The sequence below is a fragment of the Pinus tabuliformis genome, chromosome 4_1 (assembly GCF_031772625.1).
Source record: "Pinus tabuliformis cultivar Carrire ecotype Pingquan chromosome 4_1, CPIR1, whole genome shotgun sequence".
NCBI lineage: Eukaryota > Viridiplantae > Streptophyta > Pinopsida > Pinales > Pinaceae > Pinus > Pinus tabuliformis.
In genome coordinates this window covers 92,832,552-92,850,918 of record NC_142303.1, presented here as the reverse complement: position 1 = coordinate 92,850,918, position 18,367 = coordinate 92,832,552, and positions in this window count along the sequence as shown.

The following is an 18,367-nucleotide window of genomic DNA, read 5'->3' as shown; positions in this document are numbered from 1 at the left end:
CTGACCCTGAAACTGTCAGTGCTTCTAAAAACTAACAACTAAAATTGTGATAACAGTTCTTAAGAAATGAAACATGGAAAACATCATGTACTTTCACTGTCAGAGATAGTGCAAATTTGTATATCATTGATCCAATCCTTTCAAGGATCTCAAAAGACCTACAATACTGAGGTGCTAGCTTGGCACATGAACCAATCCTCAAGGAACTCTTCTTGGGCTTGACAAGAAAGTACACATTCTCCCCAACCTTAAACTCCTTAGAAACCATGTGTTGATGTGCAAAAATCTTTTGCTTGTTTTGTGCTACCTTTAGATTCCTTTTAATAACCCCCATTTCCTATTCCCTCTGCCAACATGCCCAGTCCAATCAGTATCTCGTTTACCAGACCACTCCAACTGATGGGAGTATTAAAACTCTACCCATAAAGAACCTCAAATGGAATCATATTCAAGGATTCATGATACCCATTATTATACAAAAACTCCACCAGTGGAAAATAATCTTCCCACTTCTGATGATGATGCTTGACATACATCCTCAACATGTCCTTAGGAATCTTATTCACCCTCTGTTTCTGTCCATTTATATGTGGATGATAAATTGTACTGAAAGCGAAATATGTCCCCAAACCTACAAACAACTCCTTCCAAAACCTTGAAGTGAACTTGGAATCTCTATCTGATGTGATCTTCTTGGGAACAACATGCAACTTCATTGTCTCCCTGATGAAAATTTGAGCTACCTCACTAGTTGAATTCATAGAATTAACTATAATGAAATGACTTACCTTACTTAACCTGTCAACCACAACAATGATGGAATCATGTTGTCTCAATGTCCGAGGAAAACCTGTAATGAAGTCCATGGAAATTACCTCCCATTTCTACTGTAGAATTGGAATCAGCTGCAATAAACCACTTGGATGCTTCACATAGTTACGCTTTTTCTAATTCAAACCACTTGGATGCGGCACATAGTTGTGCTTTTTCTCATTCAAATTCCTCGACTCATAGCATACCACCTATCCCTCTTACATCAAGACTTCACCAAGTCCCCTCTTTCAAGCATCTGTACATACCACAAACTCTGTTTGGATCTGCAATCTTTAAGACTCGAGCATTTGTAAGAAAATGCTTCAATTTCTCAAAACTAGCTGCACACTCCCTAGTCTATTCAAACTTCCTTCATTTTCTCTAGAAAGATGTAATTGTATAGGGAATCTGTGAGAAGTTCTTGATGAAACTCCTATAGTAACTTGCTAGTCCCATGAATGATCTAACCTCATCCACATTCCTAAGAGCTTCCCTATCCACTATATCTCTAACATTTAAACCAAAATGAAAGAAGTATATATATTCATGAACATCATTGGGTTGAGTGTTGAGATTATGGGCTTAATGCCTAAATTTCATAGCCAAGACTACATGTACAATCAATTTATTAATTTAATTGCATAAAGAAAAAATATTGCGATTTGAAATGGCCCCTGTAATGTTAAATCAACCTTAAAGTAAGAGTTCATATCCTAAACTTGTATTTTGTATAGGAATTTTTGCCTCAAGCCTGAGGGATAAAATGCATTCTTGCATATTCATATGCTAAAGCCACGACTTTCTTTCTATATCATTTAGTTGTGGGAATACAACATAACTGAATACGTCATTGAATTCATTATATGGGAAGTGGTATTACATGAATCTTCATGTAGAATATCGTTCATGGTGGGCCAAGGTATTCACTATTGACATGTATCAATATATTTTATATATCATGTGTGTGTGTGTGTGTATTATATAAATAAATGTTAAGGAGCACTAAGGATGAGGTTGCGTGTGGCCAAGAGAGACCAACACCAAAGTTAGAGGTTGCATCTTGACCGTGTGTGTGCAAGGAGTTAGAGGTCGTAGCCCCGAGGGTCAGGTCATGGAACCATGCGACTACATAACCCATCCAAGGGCAGAATTCAGAATCGGTAATGGACAATGGAGGTTCATTGGAAAAATCAACAATCGACGTGATAGCGCTCCCCCCTCCCCCAGTCCCCTTATGACGTTAGCAAGGCGAGGGGTCATGCTTTAATTGTAGATGTTTCTTGAGTTGTGGGAGATCAATGGTTAGGAAAATAATGGGGCCTTACCCCTGTGACATTAGCTAGGGATGGGCGGGATGTCGCTATTGGAAAGGACTATCAGATGGTCCAAAAGATGGTGGACCTTTGGAGCTCTACCTGAAACCTCAAAGAGGATTCGTGATAGTGAGGCCTCCCCTCATGTGACGTCAACAATGGGGGTTAGCGCTTTTATTTACTACTGTCGATCATGCCATTTGTTTTGGTTCGTTGAATGGAAGAGGATCATAAGCTGAGGCATAACATTTTACTGGCATGCAATGGTGGAGGGGTAATGCAATTGTGGGGAATCGAGGCACACATGTTGATGACATCAAAATTGAGTTATCGAAAATTGGAAGAAAGTAAAAAAAAATTACCCCATTTCTCTATCCGTACCAGGGAAGTTGGGTTAGCATAGTAAATACACTCTTAAGGGTAAAGGGGTGTGTTTACATCCACCATACAGAAGTTTAAGGAAAGAATTTAGATATTATAGTCAATAGATTGAATAACATATTCGAACATGAGACATCTGCGATCATGGTTATTGTTAAACCAGAGCCTTCTTCCAAAGGGAGATTGAGTAATTGTTTTTTATTTTTTAGTCTTTGAAAACATGGTCTCCCAACATATGCCTTCGTTTCCAATGCGCGGAAGCCACTAGAACATGCGTTGCTATCATTAGAAGCCAACATAGAGCAATCATCATTAGAGAAAACACAAAGCAGACATCGTTATAGAAAATGCAAAGCACTAAACCAAAGTCATTTGTGGAGGTGGAAGCCATTACAAGGGAAAGGGAACCGAGCCACAAGAATTGGTTGAGTAAAAAGGTTTTGAGCAACATATGTGTGGGGCTGAAGCAAAATATATTCATAAAATAAAAGAGCATAGAGGAGACTCAAGCTTATCCATGCAGGGAGAGCCATGTCGAAGTAGATAATTGAACCCTCCAAGCAGAAAAGAAAGCCAATTTTTTGTGCAAAGAAACTATAGTCAATTTTGGAGAGGAATAATTGGTACATTTTTTTAGATATAATTTCTTAGATTATATGGACTTTATAACCAATTTTTTTTATCAATAATCAACTTACCTTATAATATAATTTTATCAATGAATCATTAAAATTCAAAATCATTTGACATATCTTTCCATTTATATTTAACAATGAAATTACAACCTTAAAGAAAATACAAATAATCATAAATGCAAGTTATCTTATATGTAAATTACAATTTTTTTTATCAATAATCAACTTACCTTATAATATAATTTTATCAATGAATCATGAAAATTCAAAAATTCAAAATCATTTGACATATCTTTCCATTTATATTTAACAATGAAATTACAAACTTAAAGAAAATACAAATAGTCATAAATGCAAGTTATGTTATATGCAAATAACTAGGAAAAGAGGTTATAAGGTTATGGTATAATGAGATTTAATGAGTATATTGTATAAAAATTAAATATATTTTTTTGTATGGTTCTCATTACAATCTCAACATGAAACGATAAATATTTTTTTTGGTATGGTTCTCATTACAATCTCAACATGAAACGATAAAAAATTAAATTAGTAATGGGATTTTATGAAATGGTTTATGAAATTTTAAAGTTTATTTTAATTAAAGCTAATATTTGGTACCAATCATGTCTTTTCAAGGAAATTTTATATGAATTTACCACATTTTGGAAAGACATTGACCAAACGATTATGAATGAGAGGTAGTGTGGGGAAAATATGGCCAGCTTGAATAGAGGTAGTGTGTGGAAAATATAGCGGGCTTGAATGAGAAGTAGTGCGGGGGTGAAAGTGACCAGGTCTAGATAGAGGTAGTTTGGGGATCCCAAATGTGGGCTAGGGATTGGCCACATGAGAAATGATAATTAAAAAAGAAAATAAAAATAAAAGTGTGTTTCTATGTGTTATAAAAACAACTATTTGTTGTATCGATTAACTCTAATTCACCGAGGAGCCCATGATTATAATTGTATTGCTAATTGTTATGAATTAGAAAATCCTATTGATAGATAGATCAATCATCCATTTCCGACCTTCCTGCATATTCCACAGTCCAAGCACGACATATAGTTCTCCGATGACTGGAATTCTATAGAAATATAGTCATGATCAATAGCCTTGAGTAACAATTATCAGTTAGGATTTGGTCAGATAATCATGGATAAACATAAATCATTTGAATTCGTTATAATGAAACAATATGGAAGAAGCAATCAGGTCATCCACCATGCATAAATTTAAGGAACGAATTTGGATATTATAGTTAATAGCTCGAATATCTTATTTGAACATGAGACATTTATGGTCATGGTTATTGTTAAACCAGAACCTTCTTTCTAAGGGACATCAACTAATTTTTTCATTTATTAATTATTTGAAAACATAGGGTCCCAACATCTTCCTTTGTGTCCAATGCGTAGAAGCCATTGGAACATGCATTGTTATAACTAGAAGGAAACATAGAGTAGTAATCATTAGAGAAAACACATAGCAACCATATTTATAGAAAATGCAAAGCTCGAAACCAAATCCATCCATGGAAGTGGAAGCTATTGCAAGGAAAAGGGAACTAAACCATGGGAATTGGCTAAGTAAAAAGGTTTTGAGCCACAAATATGTGGGGTCGGAGCAAAATATGTTCATAGAAGCAGAGACTAGAGAGGAAAGTCAAGTTTATCCATGCAAGGAGAGCCATGTCAGAGTAGATAATTGAACCTTCCAAGCATAAAATAAAGCTAATTCATTGGGCAAAGAAACCTTAGTTGCTATTGTGAAGAGGAATAACAGGTACATTTATTCTAGATAAAATTTCTTAGATTCTAGGGACTTTGTAACCACAAAAGTTTATTAATAATCAACTTACCATATAATATATTTTTTAGATATATTCACAATCATTTGACATATATTTCTTTTTATATTTAACAATGAAACTACAAACTTAAACAAATGCAAATAGCCAAAAATGCAAGTTATGTTATATGCAAATAACTAGGAAAAGAAGTTATATTATAATGAGCTTTAATGAGTAGATTGTATAAAAATTAAAATATTTGTGATGTATTGTTTTCATTACAATCTCAACATGAAATGATAAAATGTTAAATTAGTAATGGGATTTTGCGAAATATTTTTTGAAATTTTAATGCTTATTTTAATTAAAGCTAATATTTGATACTAATCGTGTCTTTTCAAGGAAAGTTTACATTAATTTACCACATTTTGGAAAAAATCGACCAAAGGATTATGAACGAGGGGTAGTGTTGTAGTGAATATGGCCATGCCGAATACTGGTAGTGTAAGGGTGAATATGGCCAAACCCAAACAAGAGTTAGTGTGGAGGTCGAATGTGACTAGGTCTGAACAAATGTAGTTCAAGGGGCCCAAATGTGGACCGGGACAAACCATGTGATAAATTAATTATGTATATCTATATATCAAATTTAATGAGGGTTTTGTGATTACAATTGTATTGCTAACTGCTTTGAATTAGAATAGTCTATTGGTAGATAAATCAATCACCTATTTCGCAACTTCCTTCATATTCCTTAGTCCAAGCATGGCTTCTCGTTCTACGATCACTATAATTCTACAGAAATGGAGTCATGATCGACAACCTTGAGAAAAGGTTATCAGTTAGGATTTGGTCGAATAACCACAGTTCAACAAAAAGCATTTGAACTCATTATAATGAGACGAGATGGAAGAAGCAATCAGGTCATCCACCATGTAGAAATTTAAGGAAAGAATTTGGACATTATAGTCAATAACTTGAATATCAGATTCGAACATGAGACATATTTGGTCATGGTTATTATTAAACCAGAGCCTCCTTCCAAAGGGACATCAAGCTTTTGATTTATTTATTCTTTGAAAACACAGTGTCCCAACATCTGCCTTCATGTGTTAGGAATTGTAGTCCTTTTAGGCCAATCAAGAAAATGATCTTGAATCTAGATATTTAAGTAATGGGAACACATTCACTGCTAACCAAAAGTTGTTGGAAGAAGGTGTGTTTTTGATGGTGGTTGATGGATCAACAACAGTTTTGATAGTGGACGAAATTTTAGAATTTTTACTCTATTCTATAATTTTTTAAGACTAAATAACAAAAAAAATTAACGTCTCCACATTGAATTATGAATATCCTGAAGTTTCTGCTCAAAGTTAAAATAATTTCATGTGTGTGGAAGAAAGTTTGTGTCCTTTCTCTATTCTCCCACACACACCCCCTCTTTTGCACATCCTTTAGTCCGAACACATACCCAGCTCCATACACTTGTTGTTCCACACAACTACCTTTGCACTTGATTTAGACATATCACCACTGCTACTGACACCCCCATAAAGGACCTAGGTAGAGCACTAGTAGTGTCAAGCATAACAGTGCCAATGTCAGAGCACTCAGTGACACAATGGTCATTTACTAAATTACCATTTTTTTCATTTCAAAATAATTTGTCAAGCATGGGCAAATAGGAAAATAAAAATGAACTCCACCAAGAGAATTAAGGCACATCAATGCTCACTAAGCCAATGGAAAATTAGAAATAATATTTTCAAAAATTAGAAAAATAATTTTCCATTTACAAAAAAATGGAAATATTCAACATTTTTCAAAAACTTTGGTTAAAGTTACAAAAAATTACATAAAATTGGCAAAATGTTCCATAGTCGAGGGAATTTTAGCCAGGTGATTGCTATAGTCCTTGACTTTGCCAGGAACTAATAAAATAAATATGTTTAACTTCTCATAGGAATAGGAAATAACTAGGGATACTTGTCGATTATTCTTTCATAATGTTTTCAACCATATGCTCAAAAATACATATGCATTATAAGATGATCCCATTAAGTTCAACATCCCAAAAAAGAAGAATACACAAAATACTTAGAAGTTTACTACTATGTACAATATGGTTATGTACAATATGGTTATTATGATGATTACATGATCTTCTTTTTAGTTTGATCTCCTATAATAATTTTAACTATAGTAAAACAATACATTAAGAATGGAACTTCTATGTTTTTCACTTACCTATTACTTAATATAACCTAATAATTATTTAAAATTAACTTTTTTTTGCATGCCCCAACACACAATTAGTATTAAAGTTATGAACTCTCTCTAATGATCTAGAAAGTTTGTATCAGATGAAATTCACATTTGTGAATAAAAAACCCTATCATAGTTATTAATAAAAATAAAAATATTATAAAAATTGTATAGTACAAATAGCATTATTTATAATTATACAAATTATTTTTAATTTAGTGATACGAGTGACTCTATAGAGAAATTGACTCAAATACCATATAATAATAATATAAAGCATAAACTTAGTATAAACCCTTAAATTATAAATCATATTGTTATAAATCAAACATTATAAACTTTAATATTAAATTCAATCTTGTAAATCTAATATTATAACCTCTAATAGTAAACCCAATATTATAAACCATGATATTAAATTCAATATTATAAACAATGATATTAAGCTCTTTATTAGAAATGATATATTTAATAATAGAGTTTATAAATCCCTATCATACACTTAATAATTATTAATGGAGTTGTCTTTAGTGCAATTTTTTGGACTTTTCGGTGCCGGAGTCCAGCTGAAAATTTTGAGGTGAAATCTTGATTTGTGTTATTTAAAGTGGTTTTTGACTATATGTGTGGATTCAACACTGTGAAAAATTTATAGGGCACTTGGATTGTGCAAGGGTTACCCATCAAACTTGTGATTTCAATAAATTCCTGCTGGATTTTAGAGAAATTAGACTGGAAAAACCCACCAGAAAAACTTCCAAAAAATCACACTAAAAACAAGTCTATTATTAATATAATTATACATGTACTTAAAATATGTTTATAAACCTATCAACCACATTTATTATGCTAGTTATTTTAGCATTAAAATTACAAATAAAATTTTCAAGACATTGTTGAAATTGTAACATGATATAAATTCTATTCCTGGGTGGAATTTGGTGGGCGTTTTGTCTTATTCTCTAGACTAAAAGAATCAATCGAAATTTGGGAAATTTAATGTAGAATCTTTTAGTTTCAAATCTTTACAAATATTTCTGTGGTCACGGAGTTGAAATTGTACCCTTTATGTTACTTCTTTTTTTGGGACCATGTAGGTGTGCTTTACTTGGTCATTCGTGTCGACCTACTTTGTGATGTAGATTTTTGTATCTTTCCAATTTTGATGGATTTTAGGCGATGGTCTTATTAATTGCATCATAGTGAAATATTTAATAGGATATCGTAATGAAATATGGACATTTTAACGGTATCATAGTGGAATGTTTAATATGGAAACTTTTTCGGTGTATGTTCAATTACTTGGGTATAAATATGGTAATAGATTATTAAAAATAAAATAAATTATAAATATTAAGATACTAGTAACTAGCATTTGCACCAAATGTTGCAAAGAAAACGCCGTAAGGTATAAATTCGAAAAGAATAGTGAGATATAGAAGATCATTGAATATAAAAAATAGTAAACAAAATATAATAAATTGTCGAGGCAATTCTGTAAAGTCTTTACAAACAAATTCATTGTTTTTGTAAGCCATAATCACCCTCTTCAGGTAAGGTATGAAATATTTTTTATGAGGAGAGGGACACTGAAAATTTTGAAGAGACATCTATGAAATTGCCTAATGTAATTGCAGTGAGCCAGACACCGAATTATATAATACAAATACTCTTCCCAGTTAAAAAAATAAGAGCGGCAATGTGTGCTCCTGCAGACTTTTGTAACAACCTTGCACAATTTTAATTGAAGAAGGATGAAATGCAACTTTACAAGGAGTAAGTTGAGGGTAAAACAATAGCATGCCCTTATGACCTATGGCATCAAATTTGCAAAGGAAGCGAATTAATACCAATGAATTACTATCGAGATTTCCCAAAATATTTACTGATTTGCAAAAATGAAGGATCACAAGAAATGAAATTGATTAGCACACCATTAAAATGCAGAACTAAGTAAACTGTGAATTCAAGAAAATTGATATGTGTTTTAATATCTCAATGCTACTGCGTGTCAAACCAAAAATACAGTGCAAGAAAGATAGCAATAACACCCGACACAGAAACAAAAATTCACCCCTTGAAACTAAATGCTAGAAAACCAACAACAATAGAAGGGTTGTTCAGTTCTTCGTGAATTCAGAAAATGTAGACTACATGATTTGTCTATATCTATAGCTACTCCTTAGTGGGAACTTGAACAACTACCTTACTCCTTAGTGGGAACTTGAACAACTACCTGGTGTATGATCTCTTTCACTCTTATTGAATTGAGGCTTCTGTGATCCATAATAGTTGTTGAAAGCAGAACTTCGGCGGAAATCACACGAGGAAAGACCTTTGTCGACGCGTTTCGAACCAACCACTGTGGTTCATCGTCCTGACGATGAACCACAGTGGTTGCGATGAACCACAGTGGTTGGTTCGAAACGCGTCGACAAAGGTCTTTCCTCATGTGATTTCCGCCGAATCTCTTTCACTCTGCTGGTGAAACTCTTGTCCTTTTGGATCAATCGATCTAGGTTAGGTTCATCATGTCCAGAACAAGACACTTGGTAGTGTTTGTTGGGCTAACGGAATTCAAAAGCATCAAAATACTTGTCGCATCGAGGGAATCAAGAGAAATCAACTAACATAGTGAATAAAAAAGAAGCAAACTAAACAACTGGCAAAAATTTCAATTTTAGAGCACCTACCTAGTTTTTTTATAAATTAATTTAATTGGGCGTTCAGGCTCTCTCTTTATATATATATGAAGTGCATACACACATACACAATGAGTTCTGTAAGTGTCATTTTTCTATAAAATGCGCGATGTACGTATTGAAAATCCTGGGTAGATGATGAAACTGTCCCAGGATCGAAATCTCAACCCATCTCGTAAAGGGTACCACAAAAATTTTATTTTGATTCTAACACATCTTAATCCATACCAAGTGCATTTGGATCCGTCGTCTAGCACTGGAAGCCAAGGGCACGCAAAATCCAGAAATGATGGAGTCATGAAAGGCATGAAGCAACCCTTACAATCGCAGCTATCAAAGCAGTACCAGAAAAACAATATGTATATTTACTAAGAAATTAGTAAGTACCAGTATGTGTGGTAAAGGGTGTCATTGAGAGCCCATCTAGCAATAGCACCCACAACAAGAAACATGTAGAAATTCAACAGCAACAGAAAACTTGCAAGAGACTTCACCACTTTGAATGCCATTATAATTATAAAACTATGACTGCTTAACAAACTATAAGTACCGACCAAATGGGGCTTAATTTGGAAATGACAAATTACCAATCTATACCATACACTAAATTCTTAATTTGTAGAGGATGAGATCAAGGTGACAACAATGGTGGTTGGAGATTTTCCGGACTGCTTATTAGTGTGAGAATATGTGAAAATGGTCATGAACTTTCTGGCATTGTAGATTCCATTAGAAGTGATGTCTGTGTCCAACATTTGCCAGAAAGTCAATAGTTTTCCTCCACATTAGCTGCAAAAATAAATATGAAGAAATGATGAAACTCATATTTCCTTTGTAGTAAAAATCAATCAGCTTGTGAAGTTAATTTTGACACTTTGAATAATCCAGACAAAAGCTTGAAAACAAACTTCAATGAGAATGGCTATCTCAGGCTAATTCTCAAGAACAATTTGACATTTGGGTACCAACCTGCAGTAGGGAATTTAGGTCCCCACATGAGTTTTGCATGTTCTTTTGGGCATTGGGTTTCATTCAAGATTGTCATCTAGTGGGAAGTTTCATGCCCCTTTGCTGAATTTGGAGATTATGTTGTTTTCAATTGATAGGAATGGCAGTTTTGCTTTAGTTTAAGAAGTTTTGGGTACCCTTTAGGCTCACTACTGTGATGGAAATGGATGGGCTGGGGAGCTGCATGCAATTAAAACAAGCGTGCATTATGCCCTTGAGTTTGAGTGCTACTGTTCAAAAGAATGCTAATATACTCATTGCGTATTTAGATATAGATGGGCTTGTCTTAAAATCAGGAAGGGCAAATTAGTATGATTTAGAAAGTGATATTACAGTCACTGAAGCAGGGGCTCCACCATTCCTAGCGTTGATCAAAACGTTTTTTGGAAAAATAAGGTATAGGTTAAGCTTAACATTAGTAGTTAATGCATCAGAAGATGACAAGGCAAGGAAGAATATACTTCAATGTGGGGTTGTCCAGGAGACAAATGCTAAGTTGTTTTTTTCATCTCATCACAATACAGTGAAGGAGTCCACTGTTACTGCGGTTACAAACCAGTCTGAAGATATGGGTCTTGCAAGAGGCATGGATACCCTTTCTGGATGTTCGGAGAAGGAAAATGATGGGAATGTAAACAGTAACCTGAAATCCAGTTGGAAAAAACCTCCAAGGCCTCCAAGAAGAGCATGTTCACCAAATCTTATTCTCTAGTCAATTGTGTCATAGCCTGAAATAGGATTTGGCAATCCTACCAAAATCTTTAGGTAAATTTTGCTATAAGGATTGAAATTTTGCAAGACCTATTTTTACTTATGTTATGTTAGCTTGATGAATTGGATTAGTGGGAGAAGCGTATGTTTGCTTCCCTGGTTTCTTTTCAGGTATGTTTTCACAAGGCACCGGTACCCTGCAAAATTTATCACCAAAATCAGGACAAACAAGTCAATTGTCTATGCACAAATTCACAAGTCATGTCTCAAATAATGAATCAACACCGGCCAGTGTAAGCCTCTCCTACCTGGCATTGCTTTAATTCCTCAAATTCCTATTTTGTTGATATCAAAATAACTAGGGCCAGAGATTAAACTAGGACTAGGCCAAGGACAATAATTTTTTTATGCTACTAGAGATTCAGTGATCCTTAATATGGGAATTCTCATACCCGTTACTTTTAGGTAGTATTCTTACAGTAAACATATTATGTTAGAAAAGCTGAAGACATTCTCTCAGAAATTGGAGGCTATCAAATTCATAATCAATGAACCACCTATAGTTGGTTGTTCTTATGATGTCTGTAGTTTTGGTTAGCTCTTATAGTTTGCATCATTAATTGGTTAAAATACATGGAACCTGTTGTTTGTTTTTCTTCTTGAAATAATACATAATAATCCAATTTTCCACATTAATGATGACGTGGACAATTTAGGTGGGCAGTGGTGATTCCTGCAAGTCTGGCCAATCTTACACAGTTCACACTTTCTCAAGAGCATCAACAGTCATTTATTATCATATGTCCCAACTATAGTATCCAACTATTGAGACCACATTTCATTGATAATCACATAAGCAACCATATCAACATCATTCATTCCATGCATTCTAATTAGTTCGACAGACAAGATTACAAACAATATCTCATCATAACAGACATGTATATATACATAAGTAGTATGTTCAATAGCCAAAACAGTGCATAGAATTATTAGTTCCCATGCCATAGATAACACAAGTCATCATGCTGACTTATCAGCCCTAGTCAGGGTGCCTCACCTAGGCTCACCTACCTAAAATTATTAGCATGAGTAATCTCCATATATATGAGGCTCATAACATCCATGAACTAAAAGATGCAATTATTAACCCAGGCATACCCACTTAACTATCTCCAGAACAAGGACCTGACTATATTGTCTTTACCAAAGAACCCACAAAGAAAATTAAAATTCTAGCCAAATGCAGATGACGATTTGGCTCATCATAACAGCCCCGAACTTAAAGATGCAGTTATAAAACCAGGCATAGCCACTTTACTATCTCCAGAACAAGGACCTGACTATATTGTCTAAATATTTGAATGTAAAGTGTCGCAAAGAATAAAGTCCTGTAGAATTGCGAAAGTTGGCGTTTTGTCCTGCTTGTTCATTCTCTATGTTACCGGATCCGTTGGACCTAATGGCTGGATCTGCGGATCCCCGGATCGGAGACGGATCCGGATCCGGATCCACAGAGATCCGCCTATCTTCTTTTCGTGGGTAAAAAATCATCAACATATGGGAGCACAAAATTCCAAAACGAGATATTCAATGCAAGTCAATGGAATGGTAAGAAATAGATTAATGAATCTGCTAGCGGAAATAAACTAAGGAATTGATGGGTGACATAAAATTTATTATTTTTATGTCGAACATATTATAAATTTTAATACAAGATGCTATAAACCTTAATGCAAGTTCGTGGCGACATACAAGACGCTATAAAACTTAATGCAAGTTTTATTTCTATGTTGACCATGTTATAAACTTTAATAGTATTAAAGAGATTATAAAATTTATTATAAACTTTAATACACGTGACTGACGTGAACTCATATTTATTAAACTTTAATAGTATTAAAGACATTATAAACTTTAATACATGTGACATGAACTCTTATTTATTTAGAAGATATTTTAAAGTTCATAAAGTAAGTTTATATTTTAATCAATTTTAAAGTTCCTTTTCAAGTTTAAAAGTAACTTCTTCTAAAATAACTATAAGTTTAATAATTTGCTTAATATAAATAATTATAATTTAGTGTTTATAATGCATTAATTATATTATTATTAATTTAATAATTATTTTTAAAGCATTAAATTGGAGTTATATATTTAAAAAATCACATATGCTTTTTTCTTTTTATATAAATTTAATTAATGTTTAATTAATATTTATAAATGATACATTAAGAATTATTTATAAAATAATTATTTATTATATGTAAAAATTATATATTAAAAAATTAGTATATGTTTTTATTTTTAATATTTGTATAAATTTAGTTTTTACTTTTATATTTATATAAATTTTAATTTTAAAAATTACAAAATATTTTATATTTGATTGTACTTGCCGTTTCTTTGCCGTTTCCGGATCCTGGATTTTCAAAAAACTGGCGGATCCGTATCCGGATCCGGATCCGAATCCGAATTCGAATCCTGGTAACTTAGTTCATTCTACAAGGAAACCATCTAATCCAATTTCAAATATGGTTAGCAGAAAACACGAGGCCATGAAATTTTGGCTAGTAGATCACCCCGTCATACGTTTGAAATCTAGGGCAGAGTGAAATTTGGAAGAAAGTATTAAAACAAATAACAATAATCTAATAATCTAATAGTTATGAGGACTGCCTATTAGTGTGAGAACATGTGAAAATGGTCATGAACTTTCTGGCATTGTAGATTCCATTAGAAGTGATGTTTGTGTCCAACATTTGCCAGAAAGTCAATATTTTTCCTCCACATTAGCTGCAAAAATAAATATGAAGAAATGATGAAACTCATATTTCCTTTGTAGATCGAACCCCATCATAGGACACGGTTTGAAATTCGAGGTAGAGCGAAACTCGGAAGCAAGGTTATTACAATACAAACAAAGCGAGTTGACTGCGTACACCAGCAAAAGCAACAGAAATAATCACAATTGTTATGAACCGGCCCAGCACCCAGTCTCATAGGAGATCCCGCGGAATTTTTGTAGTGTGGTAGTGAAAAGGACAACACCTTTGTTGAAATGCAAAAGCTAGCGTTATAAATACAAAACTATCATTATGGTGCTTTGCCAACTGTATAAGAGAATCCGCTAATCTCATTCGAAATCTGGTTTGAAGAAGACATATGAGGCCATGAAATTTTTGGCTGGTAGATCGGACCCTATCATAGGCCACAAAGTTTGAACCCTAGAGCAGAGTTAAACTCGAAAAAGCATGGTAATCAAACTACGGTCATAGCGATATGCCACTGCAATTAATCACACCAGCGAAAAAGCAAACAAAAAACCCGACTATTGTGGATGAATCCACCCCATAGGAGAGTCCGCATAAATATTTGAATGTAAAGTGTCGCAAAGAATAAAGTCCTGTAGAATTGCGAAAGTTGGCGTTTTGTCCTGCTTGTTCATTCTACAAGCAAACCATCTAATCCAATTTCAAATATGGTTAGCAGAAAACACGAGGCCATGAAATTTTGGCTAGTAGATCACCCCGTCATAGGTTTGAAATCTAGGGCAGAGTGAAATTTGGAAGAAAGTATTAAAACAAATAACAATAATCTAATAATCTAATAGTTATGAGGACTCAGCTAAGTTAGCCACCAAATTAATATGAAAGTTTTTTTCGCCTTTAAATTGAACCCCTGATATTTTCTGAACCCCTGATTTTTTAGGGAGGGAACCCATGTTTTTCCCAGAAAAAATAACCCATCAAAGGGCTCTGAATTGTTTTATTCATTTCACTGTTGCTGATTTCTCACATTCCATTTCTACGTATAGACTCTTTTTTTTTTGTTTTTTGGCCGAGGCACAAATGAGAATTTACAAATATCTTCACCACGATAACAATGAACAAACACTATTTTATTGCCTTCCGAACCCGAAGCTGAGAAACAGTCATATCCCATGCCCTTGCACCGAAAATTATCATATGAACATGTCAACATTAATATATCATAAACAAGAGAATGCAGAAATGTATATGTAAAGAGACATCAACCTATCAACTATGTAAGAAGCTTCGCTGAACTTCAACCTTTACATTTGAAATTCAACAAACCATAAAAAAATTCCTTAATAACATTTTTTATATGTATGATGTTGATTTCTTAATTTTATATGCTATATTTCATTATTTCATTTACAGTTAATGTATGTAAATAGACCAACCAGAATCGGGTCAGCCTCATCAAAATCATCAACTTCGAACTCAAACCAAACCTAATCATTTCAACATCTTAACAATTTTCAGCATATGAGGCTAGCATCGACCCACCCAGAAGGTAGCTACTTCATTCGATGAAAACTGCAAGCAGTGTGTAGTAAGAAATCCCATTTCCCACCAATGGGATTTGGGTGCCATAACTGCTAGAAATCCGAGGAAGGAAGCCCATTAAAATTATGTCCAAAGAAGACACATAATAGAAATACTCGACTTCTGTAAACCATCAACTTATCTTCTGCACTACCATGCTTAATACCCAATGGCACACTGAACCTAATCATTTCAACATCTTATAATTCAATGTATATAGACAAACCTGAATTTCATTATTTCATTTTACAGTTAATGTATGTATATAGACCAACCAGAATTAGGACCAACCAGAATCGGGTCAGCCTCATCAAAAACTTCGAACTCAAACCGAACCTAATCATTTCAACATCTTAACAATTTTCAGCATATGAGGCTAGCATCGACCCACCCAGAAGGTAGCTACTTCATTCGATGAAAACTGCAAGCAGTGTGTAGTAAGAAATCCCATTTCCCACCAATGGGATTTGGGTGCCATAACTGCTAGAAATCCGAGGAAGGAAGCCCATTAAAATTATGTCCAAAGAAGACACATAATAGAAATACTCGACTTCTGTAAACCATCAACTTATCTTCTGCACTACCATGCTTAATACCCAATGGCACACTGAACCTAATCATTTCAACATCTTATAATTCAATGTATATAGACAAACCTGAATTTCATTATTTCATTTTACAGTTAATGTATGTATATAGACCAACCAGAATTAGGACCAAGCAGAATCGGGTCAGCCTCATCAAAAACTTCGAACTCAAACCGAACCTAATCATTTCAACATCTCATAATTCTATGTATATAGACAAGCCTCATCAAAATCATCAAAAACTTAGAACTCAAACCGAACCTCATCATTTCAACACCTCATAATTGTATGTATATAGACAAACCTGAAAACTTCGAACTCAAACCGAACCTCATCATTTCAACATCTCATAATTCTATGTATATAGACAAACCTGAATCAGGTCAGCCTCATAAAAACTTCGAACTCAAACCAAACCTAATCATTTCAACATCTCATATTGACATCCAACCTAATCATTTCAACATCTCATATTGAAATCCAGAAACATCCAGAATCATAATAAATCCAAATAACAAATCCAAATATTCTCAAATAACAAATAACAAATCCAAATAACAAATCCAAATCATAACAAATCCAAATAACAAATCCAAATATTCTCAGGCAGAAATTAAAGACAGCTGGTACACAAGTAATATTCGCCCCTTCACTGCTTCTAATTTCAGCTTGAATGATACATTTTTATGCTGTATAACAAAGCTAAGTTCATTTGCAAAATACACAGTAGTAACATAAAATCCACTGTATGTAACATAAAATCTGGAAACAAACCAGTTTATCACACCAAACAGTGCAACTACGATAAGCGGTGGAAGTGCCTGACAATAAATTCATGAACTGGCAAATTTAATCCAGCAAAATTATTTTACCACTAAAAAAAGGATCACAATGCTCAACAACTTCGGTTTACTTGTCAAACCACAAAATATAGGCTATTCACTAGCTTAAAACTACATTCATACAGAAAAGCCAGTAAAGCCGTTCAGTGCTGTTGAGTTGTGCAAATCTCCATGATTCATCCACAAAACTTGATCGCGAACAAGCAAGGTAGAATACATTATGGATGTTTCATTTCTTATGTTCTCTGGGTCTAGGTTGCAAATCTACCAGAAGCAATATTCCCGCTGCATTTTTTGAAAATATTCCAGAAAGACCTATAGACAATCTTCCTTCAATCTTTTGAGTTTCCCTGGTCATTTTGTTCACTTTTGCTAGTCAATTAAGCAGATTTCATAAAGCATAATGCCCCAACTATTGTTCATTGCAACTTTGCGACTCATTACAACTTTGCAACTTATTGTTGAGTAATTTTATTAAACCCAGTTACAAAATCAAAAGAACATAAGACTGCCAGAGACTCATTGCAACTTTGGGACTCTTTGCAACTCATTGTTGAATTATTTTATCAACCCAGTTACAACATCCACAGAGCATATCATGTCCAGCATAATCCGCCTTCAGCCACATACTCTGGAAAGCAGTGACATCTGCGTCCATGTAACAAAATAGACCAGCCAATCTGCACAACTTTTTTTAAAAGCCATCCAAGGCATTCCCCATGCTCTACCTGTCTGGGAAGAATGCTTCAAGTAAAATCCCATTCTTCATGCTCTGTCTATTACATACCCATCATCAAGCAAACAACTATACTGTAAAGAATTCTCCGAAAACATCTAAATCCTTCCATACACTATTGTACCATGGTCGGTCGACCAGACTTATTTAGCTTAACTATATACAAACTACAAACTACACTACATCTTATATTACAGTAGCAGGATACACAAGTCCTTATATCCCAATTT